Source organism: Capricornis sumatraensis, chromosome 6 (genome assembly GCF_032405125.1).
Source record: "Capricornis sumatraensis isolate serow.1 chromosome 6, serow.2, whole genome shotgun sequence".
In the NCBI taxonomy this organism is placed as follows: domain Eukaryota; kingdom Metazoa; phylum Chordata; class Mammalia; order Artiodactyla; family Bovidae; genus Capricornis; species Capricornis sumatraensis.
This window is the reverse complement of record NC_091074.1, coordinates 79,378,683-79,398,613: the sequence shown is the minus strand read 5'-3', so window position 1 is coordinate 79,398,613 and position 19,931 is coordinate 79,378,683. Positions and strand designations below refer to the sequence as shown.

The following is a 19,931-nucleotide window of genomic DNA, read 5'->3' as shown; positions in this document are numbered from 1 at the left end:
GACCAGGAATCTAACCAGCGTCCCCTGCGTTAGCAGGCAGACTCTTCACCACTTAGCCACCAGGGAAGCACCCCCCCCCCATCATTTTTTTTATCATGAGTGATTTGTTTGAGTTATTTATAGATTCTGGAATTAATATTTTTAGTAATATAAACATTATATATCATACAGTAGTATATATCTTCAATGTAGAAAAAAATATTTCTACCAACTTTTTCAGCTGTATATGTGACAATTATTTTTTCCAGAAATATTTCTTATTCTGTGAGTCTTTTTATGGTGGCTTTGGGTGAACATGCATTCTTAATTACATTGCAGTGGAAGTTATCAAGTTTACTTTCACAGCTAGTGTATGTTATGTCTTGATTTAGAAGCACTTCCCTAGCTTAAGGTAATGAATAAAGTCGTCTGTATTTTTTTTCTCAAACATGTTAAACTTCCTTTCCTTTTTGCATATCCATCTGTAATTCATTTTTGTCAAATGGATTTTTTTGCTTGTTTTGTTAAGAAAGAAATTTTATTAAAAAATTCCTGGTTCTGTAATTAACAAATTCTCATGAATACATAATAATTTCAGAAAACTTGGAAAACATGAAAAATGTAAAGCCACTAAAATTTTCACTACCAGTAGATATAACTATAGAAAGTATAACTCTAGGTATATAGCATTATATTACTTTTTATGTCTTATGTTTTCTAATCATACAGGTTCATTTAAAAAGTAGAAAATAAATAAAGGAAAAACTAGTATGTGTTTCCCCCACTTTGAAAGTATTTGATGTGCCTCTCAACATCCCAACTGGTTATTCAGCAGCAGAGTTCTCCACTGGTGAGAAGATTCCAGATCATGGCCATCACTCCCACATGAACAGACTTTCTAGCCTCATCCTTCATCAGGAAGAGACTCATGTGCAGCCCCTGGAACAAGCATATTGTGAGGGGGACCATCAGCAACCCAACATAATTTGAAATGGGCCCACTCAAATTCCACAAAAACAAACTGTACTTTTGAATATCTAATGAAACCATCCAAAGTATGTGAAATCAGTTATTTAAATGATAAATAAGTCAGGCCTCTACCAAACACATTTCTTTTTCCTTAAGGTAGAAAATAAAAACATGGATTATGATCAACACCCCCCAAACCAAGTATTTTTCCCACCACCACATTTTACTCATGCTTTATTATGACCAAAAGTCTCAGCCTTGGACTTTCAGCCATGTTTAGCCCTTTGAACTTGATTTCGCTGGACTGGTATACAAAGTAGTGTCCATAATGGTGCAAAATGCTATGTGTCACCTTTATTCCCATCTAAGCTTGTGGCAGGCAGAGCAGCTAATCAGCCATGTACCCACCATGAGGCCGGAAAGTGCCTTGCAATCCACAAGAAAGACTCCCTTTAACAATGGCTTGTACTTGGCCCCAAAATCTGAAGTCTGGTTTGCTAGGTAGTTCCACTTTGGTACACTGGAAAGACTCAAGAAGGAGAAGGAGGAAGCAGCAGGCAGCTCGGAGGAGAGCAGAGCCCTCCCTGGCAGATGGAAAGGCCAGGAGACGGGTGGTTCCCAACAGAGGTCGCCACTTGTCTAGATGTTGCTCTAGACCTGCTGCTGCCGGCGCCTCTGCCTATCCCTTCAGGAGTGTCTGACTCTGCCACCCCACGGACTGCAGCCCACCAGGCTCCAGTCTGGAATTTCCCAGGCAAGAATACTGAAGTGGAGTGGGTTGCCACTCCCTCCTCCAGGGGATCTTCCCAACCCAGGGATCAAACCTGGATCTCCTGCATTGAAGGCAGCTTCTTTGCCGCTGAGCCACCAGGGAAGCCTGCCCTAGGCATACATGATGGAAACAGGCTGCCTCCAGGCTGTAGCCTCACATTTTTCCTGCAGGTAGGTTGGGTGGAACGGTGAGAGCTAGGGGCAGTGGAAGGTTTCTTTCTTCTAGTTCTGCTGGAAATGTCTGGGCAGATCCTGGTGCTTTAGCCGAGAGACAGACATCACCTTTTATAGATTGAGGCCTGAGATCCCGGTGGGAAGGCTTGGGGTTGGGGTGTGGGGGAAGGGGCTAGCTGCACCTGAGTGTGAAGTGGTCTGGCTATGCGGCCTCTGGGGCTGAGCAGCATGGTGCCACTGCAGTGGAGCTCAGCTGACTGGGCTGGAGGCCAAGTTTAGGCCCTACACTCCCCTGCAGAAGCCAGCATTGCCCTGTAAGGACATTCCGGCTAGAGGGGCTCACTGTTCATTTTGCACCCCTTGGAGAACAGATGGTGTTGCTTCAGGGGAAGATAGGAGGAGGAAAGGTCTGCAGAGGGTACATCTCTTCTGTCGCCTTTCACCCTTATCGCCCCTCACCCCCACCCCAATTTGAGAGGAAGAACCTGCTGTGCCAGCTGTGAATTCCTGGCAGGGATGTGGCAGCTTATTCTCAAAGCTCAGATCTCAGAACCAGACTGCATGCATGCATGCTAAGTTGCTTTAGTCATGTCTGACTCTTTGTGACCCTATGGGCTGCAGCCCTCCAGGCTCCTGTGTCCATGGGATTCTCCAGGCAAGAATACTGGAGTGGGTCGCCCTGCCTTCCTCCAGGGGATCTTCCCAACCCAGGGATCAAACCTGAGTCTCTCAAGTCTCCTTCATTGGCTGGTGGGTTCTTTACCACTAGCGTGGAACCTGGGAAGTCCTAGCCTACATGGAACCATCTCAAGGGGTCAACCCTAGGAGAGCGTCTCGTAAAGTCAGGCGTGAAGGTGGGGGAAGAGTGGCCATGACAGCTCAGGAGGACGCCACGGAGAAAGCAGCAGGTAGCGCCACCAGGCTTGTCCGAAGATCCCTTTGTTTCTGTCAGTGATATAATTCAGCATAATTTTGAAAATAATCATCTCCGCCAACCAAGTTACAGAGACGTTTTACTTTTACCAATGGTTGAGTCGGTTCCAGTCAACATGATCAAACATTTATGGAACTAGTTATAGCAGGCACTGTGCCAAGCACTGACAATTTGCCTTTAAGATAGGAAATGAGATTGTAAGGAAAAAATATATTCTGACAAGCAGACCTGCTTTTATAGATACTGCAGTAGAATTCCGGAAAATACATTTATAAATCTCAGAGGAAGGTCGGTAGGTGGTTTAGAATTGGAAAAATTGTGACCAAGTTTTTTTGCTTTAATCTCTACAAACAGACAATGGATCACCCTTGAAAGAAGCAGCTTAGAGTGGTACCGTGTTTTCTTTTGATTGGCTATGGCTAAACAGGAAAGTTAAATATAGGAGATTTGACCAAATTAAAAAACATTATTTTGGAGTCATAGCTATGGAATGAAGTGCAGTTAGTGTAATCAAGTGAAAACACAAAGTTGTAATTTGGGATTGCTGAGGTATTTGAGACACCACACAAAGTCATTGGAAGACTAGCCTCCATGGAATTTGGAGCATTAATTTTAAATGCCCACAGAGTTTGTTTTTTTAAAAAACTTGGTGTTGGACTTCAGTCCAAACTTTCACTTTGAAGATATCTAGGATAACAATCAAAATTGTCCTGATTAAATAACCTGACCCTTCTGTTTTTCAAAATTAATAAGGAATTTGATGATTAAATGAATTCTTGTTTCTCTTCACACTGGCAAGATAAACACACAATTTTTTCAGTCCACTCACATAAATATTCTAATGTCACAATTGAGTATTTAAGATCTGAAGTATTTTAATGCATTAGTAAATTTTTTAGCAAATAAAAGTAGGTAAAAGAGCATGCAAATATAATTCATTCAAAAAGGAAATAAATAGGGAAGCAAACAATTTTTTCGAAGACTTAAGCTCAGTGATTTTAAAAAAATTGAAAATTAGACCAATTTTAATTTATCAAATCAGTAATGATTTCTAAAAATTTTAATATTTGACTCTGTTTGCTTTGTAAAAGCATAAATTGGTTAAAGAGTCCTGGAAAATAATCAGATAATACACATGAGGACCCATTCAGAATCCAGGAGTTGATATAAAAATTATTTTAAGCTGAAGACATTTGAAATGCAACAGATGTAGAAACAAGCCTCTTGGAGATCCCTGATCTGACTAAAAGCAGAGATTTCTGGGAAATAAATCTACCATAAATTATTTCTTCAAGGTAGACTTATTCCCCAAAGAGATCAAATAATAAAACTTACCCCAAATCCCTTTTCTGGGGAATCTGTATGGCCTTGAAGGAAACAGAAATACATCTGATGAAATAAAATTTATATTTTAAGGCAGGATAAGAGAAACTGAACATAAAATTCTCCCTGCATGTTGTTTGGGCCTCCTCTTTCTCTCCCTAACACGCCTGCATTACACGTTAACCAGAGCTCCTCGAAGATGGCAGTGCCTGCTCAACCATCAGTTCAGTTCAGTCGCTCAGTCGTGTCCGACTCTTTGCGACCCCATGAATCGCAGCACGCCAGGCCTCCCTGTCCATCACTAACTCCTGGAGTTCACTCAAACTCACGTCCATTGAGTCAGTGATGCCATCCAGCCATCTTATCCTCGGTCATCCCCTTCTCCTCCTGCCCTCAATCCCTCTCAGCATCAGAGTCTTTTCCAATGAGTCAACTCTTCGCATGAGGTGGCCAAAGTACTGGAGTTTCATCTTTAGCATCATTCCTTCCAAAGAAATCCCAGAGTTGATCTCCTTCAGAATGGACTGGTTGGATCTCCTTGCAGTCCAAGGGACTCTCAAGAGTCCTCCCCAACACCACAGTTCAAAAGCATCAATTCTTCGGCGCTCATCCTTCTTCACAGTCCAACTCTCACACCCATACATGACCACAGTAAAAACCATAGCCTTGACTAGACAGACCTTAGTCGGCAAAGTAATATCTCTGCTTTTGAATATGCTATCTAGGTTGGTCATAACTTTCCTTCCAAGGAGTAAGCGTCTTTTAATTTCATGGCTGCAATCACCATCTGCAGTGATTTTGGAGCCCCAAAAAATAAAGTCTGACACTGTTTCCACTGTTTCCCCATCTATCTGCCATGAAGTGATGGGGCCGGATGCCATGATCTTCGTTTTCTGAATGTTGAGTTTTAAGCCAGCTTTTTCACTCTCCACTTTCACTTTCATCAAGAGGCTTTTTAGTTCCTCTTCACTTTCTGCCATAAGGGTGGTGTCATCTGCATATCTGAGGTTATTGATATTTCTTCCATAAGGATCATTGTTTTTCTTTCTTCTGAGGCTACCAGTGGAGCTTCTTAGGAGAGTAGCATTGACATGCATACGCTGCCGCGTGTGAGATGGTTGTTGGTGAGAACCTGCTGTGACAGTACAGGAAGCTCAGCCGGGTGCCCTGTGATGCCCCTGGAGGGGTACGATGGGGGAGTGGGAGGGTCAAGAGGGAGGGGATATATGTATACATATGGCCGATTCATGATGTTGTACGGCAGAAAGTAACACAACATTGTAAAGCAATTATATTCCAGTTACGGAAAAAAAGACTGTTCTTTTCGGGCTATGTAGGGAATCATGGTGACTTACTGTTCACTTGGTACCTGTTTACCTATGCTTGGTGAACTTTATGTAAAGTACCAGTATATCATTTTGATGTATGATTCTTTGTCTCAAAAATATATATGACTATACCTTTGACTTCTGACAGGCACAACAGCTCTCAGAGCTTTCTAAGAATCTGCTCCCTGGGTTCTAATCTTCAGTATGGCTCAAACAAAATTCCCTTTTTTTCCTTCTTGATAGTTAATTGAATTTTTATCTACCTGTATAGACAAATATCATCACAAACTTTATCTCTTGTTTGTTCTGAAAATCCATTTATCCTACCCAAAAGAAGCCTATTTATTCTTCCCATAGAAATATTTGACTCCTCTCTTCCTGTCCCCTACTAAGTTAGGTACATAACCTTTTAACTTTTACCATTTAATGAACCTACATATATACTAAGAGGAAAGAAGAATTAATATACTTTGATCCAAGAAAATATAAGGGCAAAAAGAGTCAGGAAAAGATATACATATAGGATGTTCACGACACTGGAAATAGGGGAGAAATGAAGGAAAAAACACTAAGTATCTTTGTCTATTCAGGTTGCTATAGCAGAACATCATAAACTAGATGGCTTATAAGCAACAGGAAAATATTTCTGACAGTCTGGAGACTGGGAGATCAAGGTACTGGCATATTCAATACCTGGTGAGAGCCTATATCCTAGTTTATAGACAACTGTCTTTTCCTGTGTCCTCATACGGCAAAAAGAGTGGAAACCTCTGAGATCTCTCCTATAAGGATACTAATCTTGTTCAAGGAGGCTCCATCCTCATGACCTAATCACCATCCAAACACCCCACCTTCACACACCATCACATTGGGGATTAGGTTTCAAACATTCAGTCTATTGCACCAAGTGTCCAACAATAGTGGAAGGTTTAAATACATGATGGTGTATCCATAAGATGGAACGTGTGTAGCATGCTCTCTCTTTCTCTCTCTCTCTCTCTCACACACACACAATACATGACTGCTTATCAGTATGACTTTAATTGAGAAAAACTCACACATGAGATAAAAGATTAAGAAATATCACAAAATGTAAGCTGGTTTTTTTCTAAATGTTGAAAATAAAGGTCTTAAAATTTTCTTTCTGTTTATTTTAATACCTTCTAGATTTTTAACATATGTGATATCTTTTGATGGGGGATGGAGGGAAGAGAAGCACAAAAGGTAATTATTTACCAAGATAATAATTTAATTTGAAAGGAAGGAAAGAAACAAGAAAGGAAATGTTTTGCCAGGTCTTTTTTTTTTTTTCAATTTTAAAATGTCACTAAAGCAATAAATTTGAGTGAAATTTTTTCCTTAAGGTACAATTAGTATTTTAATTGTTTTATTGCATCCCATAGGTCAGTGATAAAAGAAAATGTAATGTAACTCAAGTTGAAACATAGAGTCTTGAAAGTTGGTATGTTAAACAATTTGGCATAAAAGACTCTAATAAGGTAAGGATACATACATATATGTGTATATATCATAAAAATGCACAAAAGATGTACAAAGTTAAGCAGTGAATTGCTTATTGTAAATAGCTTTTAAACTGTCTTCTTCCATGATTTCAACATCAGACTGGCAATTATTTTCAGTTCTTCTATCTCCATGCTATACATTTTTATACATTTTTTGCTTTTTTATTTACCAATCATAAAAGATATTACATTTTCTTATCTTTCTTCTGGCCTCATGTTGTATGGTGTCCATTATGTTTTTAAACTTTTTAACAAATACTTGCAACATATAAATACTTGCAAACACAGAAAAAATTTTTAAAAATAGTGAAATAATAATCTCATAATCTCATTATCTAGACTTAACAATTGTTAACATTCTTCTTGTATGCTTTTCTTTTCCACTAAAAGTTTTCAAAATTACTTGTAGATGTTATGGCTCTTTACTCCTAAGTAATTTAAAATGCACTCCCTCAAGAAGGACATTTTTTTTCACAACCACAAAAGCATCGTCACCCTTAAGTAAATTAATAAAAGTTTCCTAATATCACATACTACCTAGTTGTTATCATATTTCCCAAATCGTTTCCAATATCTTTTATACTTATTTTCTTATTCAGATCTTTGAACAGTTTCCTAATATTACCATCACAGGATGAAATTCACTATTTCTTCTAGAGTTGAACTGCAATTATCAAGGAGCTTCTTTCTTTGCAAAGTTGTTCTTTGAATAAGTGTTTATTGAATACCTATTGGCTTCCCTTGTGGCTCAGCTGGTAAAGAATCTGCCAGCAACACGCGAGACCTGGGTTCGATTGCTAGGCTGGGAAGACCCCTTGGAGAAGGGAAAGGCTGCCCACTCCAGTATTCTGGCCTAGAGAATTCCATGGACTATGTAGAGCATGGGGTCGCAAAAAGTCAGATACTACTGAGCAGCTTTCACTTCACTCCCTCATTGAGTACCTACCATGCACAGCAAAGTGCTAAATGCTGGAATTAAAGTCGCAAAGTGGCATCTTGGGGACTCTGGGGAACTCTGGTCTCATGTCTCAGCACCGAAAGAATTCAGTAAGCGGCCAAGTGATAGGTAAGAAGTGATTTGTTAGAATAGGATGCTTGACGGCTTACAGTCGAGTGGGCCAGAGGGAGCCACTTCCTGAGAACTTAGTGAGGCACAGTTTTATAATCAAAGGAAAAGTGGGGAGGGAGAAAAAGACCACTTTCATCCTCATTCTTAGGTACCCATCAAACTTCCATCATCAGCTCCTCCTTCAGGATATGGCAGAGAGTTTTCTTATCCCTACATGGTCAGGCTAAGACTGTCATGGCACTATGGAAAAATTATTTCAGGTCTCGGTACAAGAGGGTCTTTACTTTGAAATGTCACCTTTGCATAAATGGTTGTTTTTTAAGTGTGCAGAGAGCATGTCCTAGGAGTCATGAACTTAGTGAGCTCACCAGGTAGGGTGTGGTCTCAGGCATTTGGGGGCATGTCTCATGCTTTTGTTGAATGGTTTTTTGTTAAACAGGGCTGCTTGGTTTCATGGTTAAGCAAACCTGCTTTTTTTTTTTTTTTTGAATGATTATTAACTTATAGGGGTCTCCATTACATTTTTATTTACTTGCAATCCCATAGTGGGATTAACTATTTAATCACATACTTTGTCCCTTTGCATGTGTGTGTGCTAATTTGCTTCAGTCATGTCCAACTCATTATGACCCTATGGACTATAGCCTGCCAGGCTCCTCTGTCCATGGGATTTTCCAGGCAAGAATACTGGAGTGGGTTTCCATGCCCTCCTCCAGGGGATCTTCCTGACCCAGGGATTGAACCCTGGTCTCTTGCAGATGGGGAAACAGTGGAAACAGTGTCAGACTTTTTTTTGGGGGGGGGGGCTCCAAAATCACTGCAGATGGTGATTGCAGCCATGAAATTAAGAGACACTTACTCTTTGAAAGAAAAGTTATGACCAACCTAGACAGCATATTCAAAAGCAGAGACATTACTTTGCCGACTAAGGTCCATCTAGTCAAGGCTATGGTTTTTCCAGTGGTCATGTATGGATGTGAGAGTTGGACTGTGAAGAAGGCTGAGCGCCGAAGAATTGATGCTTTGAACTGTGGTGTTGGAGAAGACTCTTGAGAGTCCCTTGGACTGCAAGGAGATCCAACCAGTCCATTCTGAAGGAGATCAGTCCTGGGTGTTGTTTGGAAGAAATGATACTAAAGCTGAAACTCCAGTACTTTGGCCACCTCATGCGAAGAGTTGACTCATTGGAAAAGACTCTGATGCTGAGAGGGATTGAGGGCAGGAGGAGAAGGGGATGACCGAGGATGAGATGGCTGGATGGCATCACCGACTCGATGGACGTGAGTTTGAGTGAACTCCGGGAGTTGGTGATGGACAGGGAGGCCTGGCATGCTGCAGTTCATGGGGTCGCAAAGAGTCAGACATGACTGAGCGACTGAACTGAACTGAACTGAACTGAACTCCTGCATTGGCAAGCAGGTTCTTTACCATAGTACCACCTGGGAAGTCCGCTTTGTCCTTTTACTTTGTCTCTGTCAGAATGATGGGTTGAAAGTCATTTTCCTGCCTTTGGGTAGCATATGATCAGTGGACAAGGATACTTTTCTCTCATTGGAACATTTCTAAATTAGCAGAAAAGGGGGAGGGAAACTGAGTCAAACAATGGGAGTTTGCATCTTAATATGCGTATTATTGTCATTCCCTTCCCTAATCCCCACCAAAATGTGTTCATGATGGGTAGAACAGAAACAATGCTTTGGTCATTTGCTCCAACTGGAAATGACAATATCCACACTTTTGCAATTTCTCCCTTTTTTTACAAAATTGTTTTCTGTTTTGCTATTTCCTTTAACAAAAAAACAATATGGCCTTTTCTTTGTCGCTTAATGATCAAAGTGGATTTTTCTTCCCAGGTCCCTCAGTTACCTCTATTTGCTACGTTTCTGTGGTCCTTTCCTTTGACCCTCTGGTTGCAGCATCCTCACTCTCAGAGCAGGCCTGCCCCTGGAGTGGAGGTGGCCTTTCACAAGCATTTACTGCGGGGGGAAGGTAGGGGAAAGGGGGAGAAGGTGGACCTGGGAGACTAGGATTTGCTGATTGACTAGGAGACCCAGAGTCTTGTCCGCAGCCCTGTCTACATTGTCTCAAGTATTTCACAGCTTCCACACCCCCCACCCCCAGAGTCCCCACAGAGTGATGGGCAGCTAGCACTCATCACACTGAAGAGAGTGGGAAGAACAGGAAACAAGGAAAGGAAGGGGGCCACCATGCTGGAAGGACCACCTTAGGCTGGTTCCGTCTTTTTCTCCTAACCCACCCTTCACCACAGTACTGCGTGGCAGCGGTACTTTGCCTTACTCTGCTCCTCGCTTTCTTAGGGCTGTGTCCCTGCCTAGAATGCACTACCCATCCTCTCCTCCAACCACTCCTCAAGGACAAATTCAAGTTTTTAAAATCTCCTCTCACTTCTGCTCTTTGCTCTCTCCATCCTTCCCTCTCCTCACCAATGCAGCAGCATCAATGCTCCCAGGGGAGACTCCTCCCAGATGCTTCCAGCCAGCTCTGGTGGGAATCAGATGTGCAGAACAAACCCAGTGCCTTGGTGTGTGTATGTATGCATATTCAGTCATGTCTGACTCTTTGTGACCCCATAGACTGTAGCCCACCAGGCTCCTCTTTCCATGGGATTTTCCAGGCAAGAATACTGCAGTGGGTTGCCATTTCCACCTCCAAAGGATATTCCTGGACCAGGGATTGAACCCATGTCTCCTGCATTGGGAGGCAGATTCCTTTACCACCAAGCCACCTAGGAAGCCAGATCCTAGAGATAGCCTACTTAAGAGAGGCAAATGGGGTGCTTAATGGGTGAATCACTCCTTTCGTCATTTTGTCCACAGGTTGTCACTCTGTCCACAGGCCCTCTAAGTGGTGGGAACTCTGGATAGTACTTGTTTATGCACAGTACCTGGGCCAGTGGGGAGCTTCCCAGGTGGCTCACTGGTAAAGAGCCCACCTACCAAAGCAGGGTACTCAGGTTTGATCATTAGGTTGGAAAGATTTCCTGGAGGAGATGGCAACCCACGTCAGTATTTTTGCCTGGAAAATCCCATGGATAGAGGAGCCTTGCAGGCTACAGTCCATGAGGCCACAAAAGAGTCAGACACAACTGAGCGACTGAACAACAACCTGGGCCAGTGGCTCCCAGCAGCCCTTTCTCTCCCCCTGCTGGTCATGTGATTTAATTAATATCTCAGGAAACATTTCCCTATGGAGGCAATTAATGGCCAATTAAAACTCTACTAACTGCATTTCACAGGCCCAGCCCAGGGACTCAGCCTGGCCTGGCCTGGAAGATTCGAGGTCTGCAGGGAACTTAAGTTCCTCCCTGACCAGAGCTGCGGTGACTCAGGAATTCTCTGTCAGCAGGATCTCCAGGGGGAGGCTAATCAGAATTGTGAAGTGGGGCAGTGCTAGTTACAGGTGAGCTCTCTGAGTCTAGAGCTTTCTGTAGCTTGCTGCCCCAGGGAGGCCCATGGGCCACTTGAGCTCAGCTCCCAGGCCGAAGGCACTGGCGTGTCTGCTTCCCTCACCCGTGACACTAAAAAAGTACAAACAGCAAGCAGGCCACCCTGCACTCCACGACTTGCCTCTGCCTTGTGACTGTGCTTAATATAGGTCAAATGGAAACAGCTCCCAAAATAGACCTTCTCTGAGAGGCAGCTGCACTTGTGAAAGGCTCCACAGAAAGGGAAAGGCGTGGGTGACAGCAGAGCGTGGTTCTTCTCAGGTGTTACGTAACCTGGGCTTGAAAATTGGGGCCAAATAGCTCTGGAGAAAAAGCCAGTGTGCCCCTGCCCCTGCCTTTCCCCTCCCCCCCACAACCCCTTCAGGCCCAGGAAGCAGCCCAGCTGTACATCAGCAAATTCCAAAGGTCAAAAGGGATGACAAGGTCACCCCTCAAAGCATCACTCTGGGGTAGCTTGTCACGCATACCAAAGCAATCACATGACCTCACCAGGAGTGGGGAGGTGACTCCCCTGGGAGAGCTGGTGCAGCATGTGGGGCTCATCTGACCCAAGCTGTGAAGTGGGGGAGGGACAGAGAGAGGTTGTGGGGGGGCGCTGCTGCCTGGGCTGAGGGGAGCAGGATGAGACTGCCAGCCCCAGGGGGTGGCCACTTTCATGGGTTCAGAGCCACAGGAAGAGCCCCTCCTTCTGCAGACACAGCCTCTTCACCTCCGTCCACACGAGCTGCCAGTGTGCCCGGTTCACCCCTTCAGGGCCCCTTCGTTGGCTATTTCGCCTCAGCCAGGAGGAGGGATTTCTATGATTAGAGAGTCATCTCCCCATTGCTCACTTCCCCATCCACATATTGCAGCTGCCTGTGAAGGGAGCCAGGGAGAAGATCAAGACTTCTTGAAGAAATGAATTGAGAAGAGGCAGCAGGTTAAAAGGGGGCTGCCTAAGCAAGGGAAAGACATGCAGGGTGTCCAGGCACAAACAAAATACGAGCAAAGTTCCGCAGGGGAGAGGAGAGCTTATTTCCATGAGAAACCACAGAGTCACTGGACGGCAGATTCAGAAACGCACAAGGGGCGACTTCCCTGGTGGTCCAGTGGTCAAGACTCCATGCTTCCACTTCAGGGGGTTTGGGTTCGATCCCTGGTCAGAGAACTAAGATCCTGCAAACTGTGTGGCATGGCCAAAAGAAAAAACAAATAACAGCCAAAAGAAAAAAAAACTGTACAAGGGGAGATGCGGCTCCTGAAAGGAAGCTTGGACTTCATCCGAACAGAACTGGAGACTGTGAAAACAAGGGTTCTTTAACGTGTGGGCAAGTTTGGAAAGCGGGTTGTTGGGCCTTGCCTCAGATCTATAGAATCAGGAGCTCAGAGCTGGAGGCCCTCCATCTGTGGTTTAACAAAGACATTCACATGATTGTGAGTCACCCTGAAGTTAGAGAACAGCAGAGACAAAGGTGTGCATGTCTTCGCAGCAGTGGAGAGAGTAAGGAGAGGTTGCTCTTCCAGAAAGTCTGGCTGTGAAGGCAAGGAGAGTGATGGGTGATGGTTAGCGGGGCTTGCAGAGTGTCTTGGGTCAGGACCCTGGGAAACAGATTCTGAGACGGAGGTTTGCAGGCAGGAAGTGTCTTGAGGAGCACTCCTGAGGGTAGGGGCACACCGTGTGAAGGAGTGGAGGGAGAGGTTGGACTGTGATGCAAGGATCCAGGCTCGGCAGAGCCCTCTGGGAGATGCGGAGCTAGGATGGCCTTTCTGAATTGTCCCAGAATCGAGTTAAGGGGGCTTGGCCCTTTACCCCCTGTATTAATGCCATTTTTTCTTCTGTATTTTCTGATGTTTTGACATCTGGAGCCTTGCTGATTCTGGAGAGTCTGCCCCTCCCAGGACTAGCTAATTCTAGAGACAGAAAATGACTCCCCTGTAAGCATGACTTTCCTATGCAACTCAGAATAGGAATCCGAGTCCATTCACCCCCAGCCCCCACCCCACCCGCCACCAGCCATCTCCTTTATCAGGATCTTACACCTGGGTCACTAGCCACCTGCCCCAATCATCCAAGTGTCAGGCACCAGAGCCACATACCCTAGCGTCCATGAAATTGCTCTAACTGGCCAGTCCTAAACCTGCTTACACTGCCTTCCTCATGGAAATTATAATAACGGTTTTCACATGTTCCCCTATTCTCCCCTCACTGCCTCTGCCTCCTGACCAACGCTGGTGCTTCCTGGTGTGTCCCTACAGGGCATGCCATACCTCCTGATCCTAAGGATTGATGAGCACAAACCTCTTGCTTCATGACAGTCATCTCTAGGTCTGCGTGTCTTAGTAGTAACAGTAGTGTAGTTGCTCAGTTGTGTCTGACTCTTTCCAGCCCAATGGACTGTAGCCTGCCAGGCTCCTCTGTCCATGGGATTCTCTAGGCAAGAGTACTGGAGCGGGTTGCCATTCCCTTCTCCAGAGGATCTTCCTGACCCAGGGATTGAGCCCAGGTCTCCCGAATTGCAGTCATGTTGTTTACTATCTGAGCCACCTGGAAAACCCTGTCTTAGTATACCTGCTTAAAACAAATCCCAAGTACCCTTATTTTAATACCCCAGTGCCAATCAGCTGTAGGGTGTAGCCTGTCCTGGAGAATGGGGGTCACTATGGACAAGACTGTAACCTATGGCAGTTCTCAGAGGGGGGTTGAGCTGTGAGCTGTCAGCAGCCAATACTCCTGGCAGCTAGAAGGATGAATGTCTCCGTCCAGGAGGGGAAGCTGGGTTATGCACGACAGCATCTACTGCAGAGAGATCTTTTAAGGATGGAAGAAACATAAGCATGTTTTGGTGCTGGGAGGAAGAATCAAGTTGAAGGGGAGGAATTAAAGAAATGGGAAAGGAACAACTGATGGGCTGGGTGAGGGTGAGAGGAAGAAGACTGAAATCTATAAAGAGGGATAAGCCTTTGATTTCGGGAGAAGCACCTTTCCCGTTATGTTGACATGGAAGCAGAGGTATTCAGGTAGTCTTTGTCTCAGCTTTTTTGGTTGTTGTTTGCTTTCCTGTAAAATCATTATACGGGACTGATGGGTTTCATGTGGCTGAGAAATAGTTTTCAGGGGAGGAAGTCAGTGAACGAGAGAGCTGGAAGCATGGGGCTGAAAAGGGATGTGAGATCTCTGATAGCAGAAGTGGAGCAGAGTTCCCTGGTGGTCAGTGGTTGGGAGTTCGCCTGCCAACACAGAGGACACAGTTTTGATCCCTGGTCCGGGAGAATTCCATGTGCCACAGGGCAACGAAGCTGGTGAGCCACAGCTACTGAGCCTGTGTTCTGGAGCCTGGGAGCTGCAACTACGGCAGCCCACACACCTAGAACCTGTGCGCTGCCATGAGAGAAGCCACTTCAATGAGAAGCTCACATACCACAACTAGAGAGAGAGTAGCCCCTGGTCACTGTAACTAGAGAAAGCCTGCACACAGTAATGAAGACTGAGTGCAGTCAAAAACAAATAAACAAACTTTCTAAAAAGGAGAAAAACAAGAAGTTGAAGCAGTGTGCCCTGGGGAGAAGGTAGCAAAAACAAAATGGACTTAAAGATCGTAGAAGATAAAATAGTCAAAGAATTGAGAAACCATCTTGTTGGATCACTCAGACTTGTGATGCTAAATTGACTTACAGGAAGTTAAGACCTGAGTAGAGAAGACAGTGAGCTGGGTTTCAAAGCCCTTGGGGAATGAGGAATTGTGACTAGAAGGTCAGCACATGGCCTCCAAGGGGAAGCACAGAGAGCAGAATATCATGAGGCTGAAACAAGACCCTTAGAAGTCAGCTGTGATGCCCTGCAAGGAACTGACTTTCCCCGGTCCCCTTCCATGTCTGTACTGTTGATTAAAGAAACACACAATGTGAGAGTAAAAATGAAGTTTTATTTGGGGCAAAATGAGGACTGCAGCACAGGAGACAGCACCTTAGATAGCTCTGAGAGACTGTTCCAAAGAGATAGTGAGGGAAGGTCAATATATAAGGTTTTGGTGAAGGTAGAGTTTAACACAATCAAGCACTGACTTTATAAAAAGTTTTCTGTTAGTCATGAGGAGCTAATGTCACCATGAAGGATTTAGTTTTTCTAGATACGAGGAGATGCAAGGTTTGGGATCATTAAATCAGTTCCTGAAAAATCTCTATCTAAAGACCTGTCCCACCAGCTTACCTGGAGCACAGAGTGCCTCACTCTGCACTCTGAACTCCCTTCAGGGTGTGTCAAAGGTCAACAGCTGCAGTAGCGCAGGGTTCAATCTCCACAGAAGCATATAGCAAATGCCCTTGGCACGTGCCAATTTGTAGTTGACACTACTTTGCTTATTTAGGTCATATATTTTTCTGCCTCATCTTGTTACCAAACTCAGGTTCAGTTGCTCACTGTTAAAAAGCCAATACTCAGGAGACGTGTTAGTAGGAAAGGAAAAGTTGCTTTTTTCAGAAGGCAGCAACCTGGAGAGAAGGAGAACTCATGTCCAAAAGCCAACTCCTAAGATGCTTGATCACAAAAGTTTTTAAAGGGAAAATTATGTGAGGAGGAGATGAGAGTCTTTCTTATCTTGCACTTTGTGCAGATTATTTTCTCTGATTGGTTTGTGGTGAGGTAACAAGGAATCTTGCTCTCAACCTGAAGTTACCATCCTTCACTGGTAGCTCAGTAGTGGTAAAGTATCCACCTGTCAATGCAGAAGACACAAGAGACATGGGTTCAATCCCTGGGTCAGGAAGATCCCCTGGAGAAAGGAATGGCAACCTACTCCAGTATTCTTGCCTGGAGAATCCCATGGACAGAGGAGCCTGGTGGGCTACAGTCCACGGGGTCAAAAAAGAGTCAGACACAACTTAGTGACTAAGCAACAACAAACTGTTAGTTAATGTGGGGGCTTTAATTCCTGCAGAATAACTCAAAGGTATTGTTATTGTATTCCTTGCAGAGGAGCCACGATACTGCTTTATCACTGCACTATTGTTTCTTGACTGCTTCTCCTTTGTTTCTACATGCCCTCCTTTCCCTAGTTAGCAACTGTATGAATCTGTCCATTGGAATTTAGGGAAGGCCTCAGAGGCTGTGCACACTAAGTTGCTTCAGTCATGTCCAAGTCTTCGTGACCCCAAGGATTGTAGCCTGCCATGCTCGCTGTCCATGGGATTCTCCAGGCAAGAATACTGGAGTGGGTTGCCATTTCTTTCTCCAGGGGATCTTCCCCACCCAGGGATTGAACCCACAACTCCTGAATTACAGGTGGATTCTTTACCACCAAGCCCCCAGGGAAGCCCCATCAGAACTCTTAACCTGCAGTAGTAGTCATGAGACTGAAACTGAGCAGGACCCTGTGGTGCTCTCCATGCATGGATCTTTGCCATGTTCCTTGTTTCTTGTTTGCAAGAGATAGGCTTCATTCAGCCTCTGAGACACAGGGGACTCGGGTCGATCCCTGGGTGGGGAAGATCCCCTAGAGAAAGAAATGGCAATTCACTCCAGTATTTTTGTCTGGAGAATTCCATGAACAGAGGAGGCTGATGGGCTATAGTCCATGGGGCCGCAAAGAGTCAGACACAACTGAGCACAAACACACATACACACTCTGAGGGTCAAGGTCCATTGGAAGGAAGTCAACTCATCTGCCATCTTGGATCTGGTTGATTTTAATCAGTTTATGTCTAATCCTCAAGCTATGTCATTCTTTAAAGGTTGGGGCCTGCCCCATTCCTGTCTGATCTGTGCCCTTCAAATTCACTCTTTCTTTATCTGCCCTGCCGTTTGGCCCAGAGGCTGGGCTGACTGTGGAGTAGCCTTGCCCTCTGGCTTCCAGGTAGGTCTGGGGAGAGGAAGCCTTGTGGGAGATAAGAGGATGGGAAGAGAATTAAGAGCATTTATCTCAGATAGTCTTTCTGTGGGGTCCCCTTGGGCTGCCTCTGGTACTCTATTGAAGATCACTGCTATCTCCGGACAGCTTTCTCTGTAGGACTCCCTTTCCAAGTTCCCTTAGTAGCTTCTTCCCCCAAGGCCAAGGCTAGGATGGGGAGGGAGGTGCCTGCAATGCAAAAATATAAAGGCACTCACTCTCATTTGCACAATCCTGAGTGAATGGGTCCTTAAGTTTTTCAATCTAGGTGCCTCACTTATCTCACCCTAGTCTCTGCCCTGCCTGTACTGCATGCCTGGAAGTCAAGAGACATTTTGCTGTGACTTTAGTCCTGGGTTATTTCACTACCTGTAATGTTTCTCCCTGGGCTTCCTTAGTGAGTCAGTGGTAAAGACCCCACCTGCCAATGCAGGAGACGTGGATTCTATCCCTGGGTAGGGAAGATCCCTTGAAAAAGGAAATGGCAGAGAGTATTCTCGCTGGGAAATCCCATGGACAGAAGAGCCTGGCAGGTTACAGTCCGTGGGGATGCAAAGAGCTGGACATGGCTTAGCGACCACAAGAAACAATGTTTTTCCCTACATCCTGCCTTCATCTTTGTAGGTAGCCCTTTTATTGCTTCCCGATAAGTTTATCCCAGGTTGAGTGTACCATCAAGTTCCTCTAGGAATGCTGACTGCTATGATTGTGTACATCTTTCTATGTCACTTAGCATTTTTACAATATTTTTAACAGTGTGCCACCTACATTTTAGTGGTAGTTTCCTCTGTATAAAATGTTATCATTTTAAAAAATCTAATTTTCTCTTGTTAGACTTATATGATTTCCAGACTATTACTATTAGAAATAATACAGCAAATATATGGGCATTTCCATAAGGTAAATTCCTAGCAGAATTTCAGGTTTAAACTGCATAAACATTTTTAAGGCTCTGATAGTTTTTATGTATTAAAATGCACCTAGTTTCAATTTCCATTCTTCAATTGTTAATGAGATAGAACATTGTTTCAATCATATATTTATTTCTTATTTTGTGAATTATTTGTTCAGGATCTTTACTCATTTTTCAGTGGAATGATACTTTTTATATTGATTTATAATGGCTCTTTATAAATTGTGAAAATTGGTCTTTTGTCACCTGTTATAAATATTATTTCCTAGTTTGTTGCTTGACTTTTATCTTGTCTGTTAGCATTTAATAATTTTATGCTTGTGCTTGTGCATTCAAAAATTTCAGATTTTTATCTCTTAATAAATATGCATTTTTTGTTTTTTATTAATATTTTTTCTTTGTTTTTAATCTTAGCAAGGCCTTTCCCCAGTACTGTATAAATATTCTATATTATTTTCTCATTCTTTTATAGTTTTTCATTTCATATTTAACTAATTGAATTGTCTGGCCTTCTTTTTTCTGAATAATCAACTGTCCTAGTCTCTGTACTCTCCTCACTTAAATCCCAATTTTATCATATATTAAATCTTCACCCACACTTGAATTTGTTCCTGGACTTCCAGTTCTGTTTCACTGAGCTGTGATGGAGCCACATTCTTGTGACAGAACCATAATGTTTTACTTACAGTAGTTTTACAGGAAAAATTAAATAGGACATGCTCTTCTCCCCTCCATACCCCATTAACTTTTCCTTTCCAAAGAATTCCTGGCCTATTCAGTTACACTGATTCTTCCAAATGAAGTTTAGACTTTCTTTTTAACTTGCATTAAAAATGAAAAAGTTTTTATTTGAGTTGCTTTATACCTATAACTTCATTTGAAGACCATTGATATTTTTAAACTATTAAACTGTCCCAACTAGACATACAGGTATCTCTCCATTGATTCCATTTTCTTTAATGAACATTTCTTCAATATTAAAATTTTATCATTTTCTCCATATACATCTTTGAGTTAATATAGATCTTATTTGTTTAGAGAGAGCTTCCTATTTTATCTTGACTCTGATGTCCTTTTTTTTGTTTTAATTTTTAAAAATTTATTTAAACTGTAGTAAAATAATGTATCATAAAATTTGCCATTTTAGCCATTTTTCAGCGTACACTTCTGTGTCATTGAGTACATTTACACTGTTGTGCAACCATTATCATCACCCATCTCCAGAACATTTTTCACTTTGCAAAATGGAACCTCTGTTCCCCGTACTCCCCTCCCCTCAGCCCCCAGCAACCACTTTTCTACTTTCTGTCTAACTGATTTTGACTATTTTATGTACCTCATATGAGTGAACTCATACAGTGCTTATCCTTTCATGATTGGTTTATTTCGCTTAGTATAATTTCTTCAACGTTCATTCATGCTGTAGCATGTGTCAGAGTTCCCTTCCTTTTTAAGGCTGAATGATATTCTATCCTATGATAGAATATGTATCTGTATAGTATGTTGTCCATCCATTTATCTGTTGACATCCATTCATTTACTCTGTCTGGGTTGCTTCCACCTTTTGCCTATTGTGAATAATGCGTATACAAACATCTCTTCAAGGTTTTGCTTTCAATTC

General features: G+C 43.3%; 1 protein-coding gene across 2 annotated transcripts in view; it reads left to right on the top strand.

The window, feature by feature from the left end:
* The window catches only part of PEBP4 (phosphatidylethanolamine binding protein 4), a 262,420-nt gene that overhangs the window by 4,070 nt on the left and 238,419 nt on the right, over window positions 1-19,931 (top strand). The gene's annotated exons all lie outside the window — the stretch shown is intronic.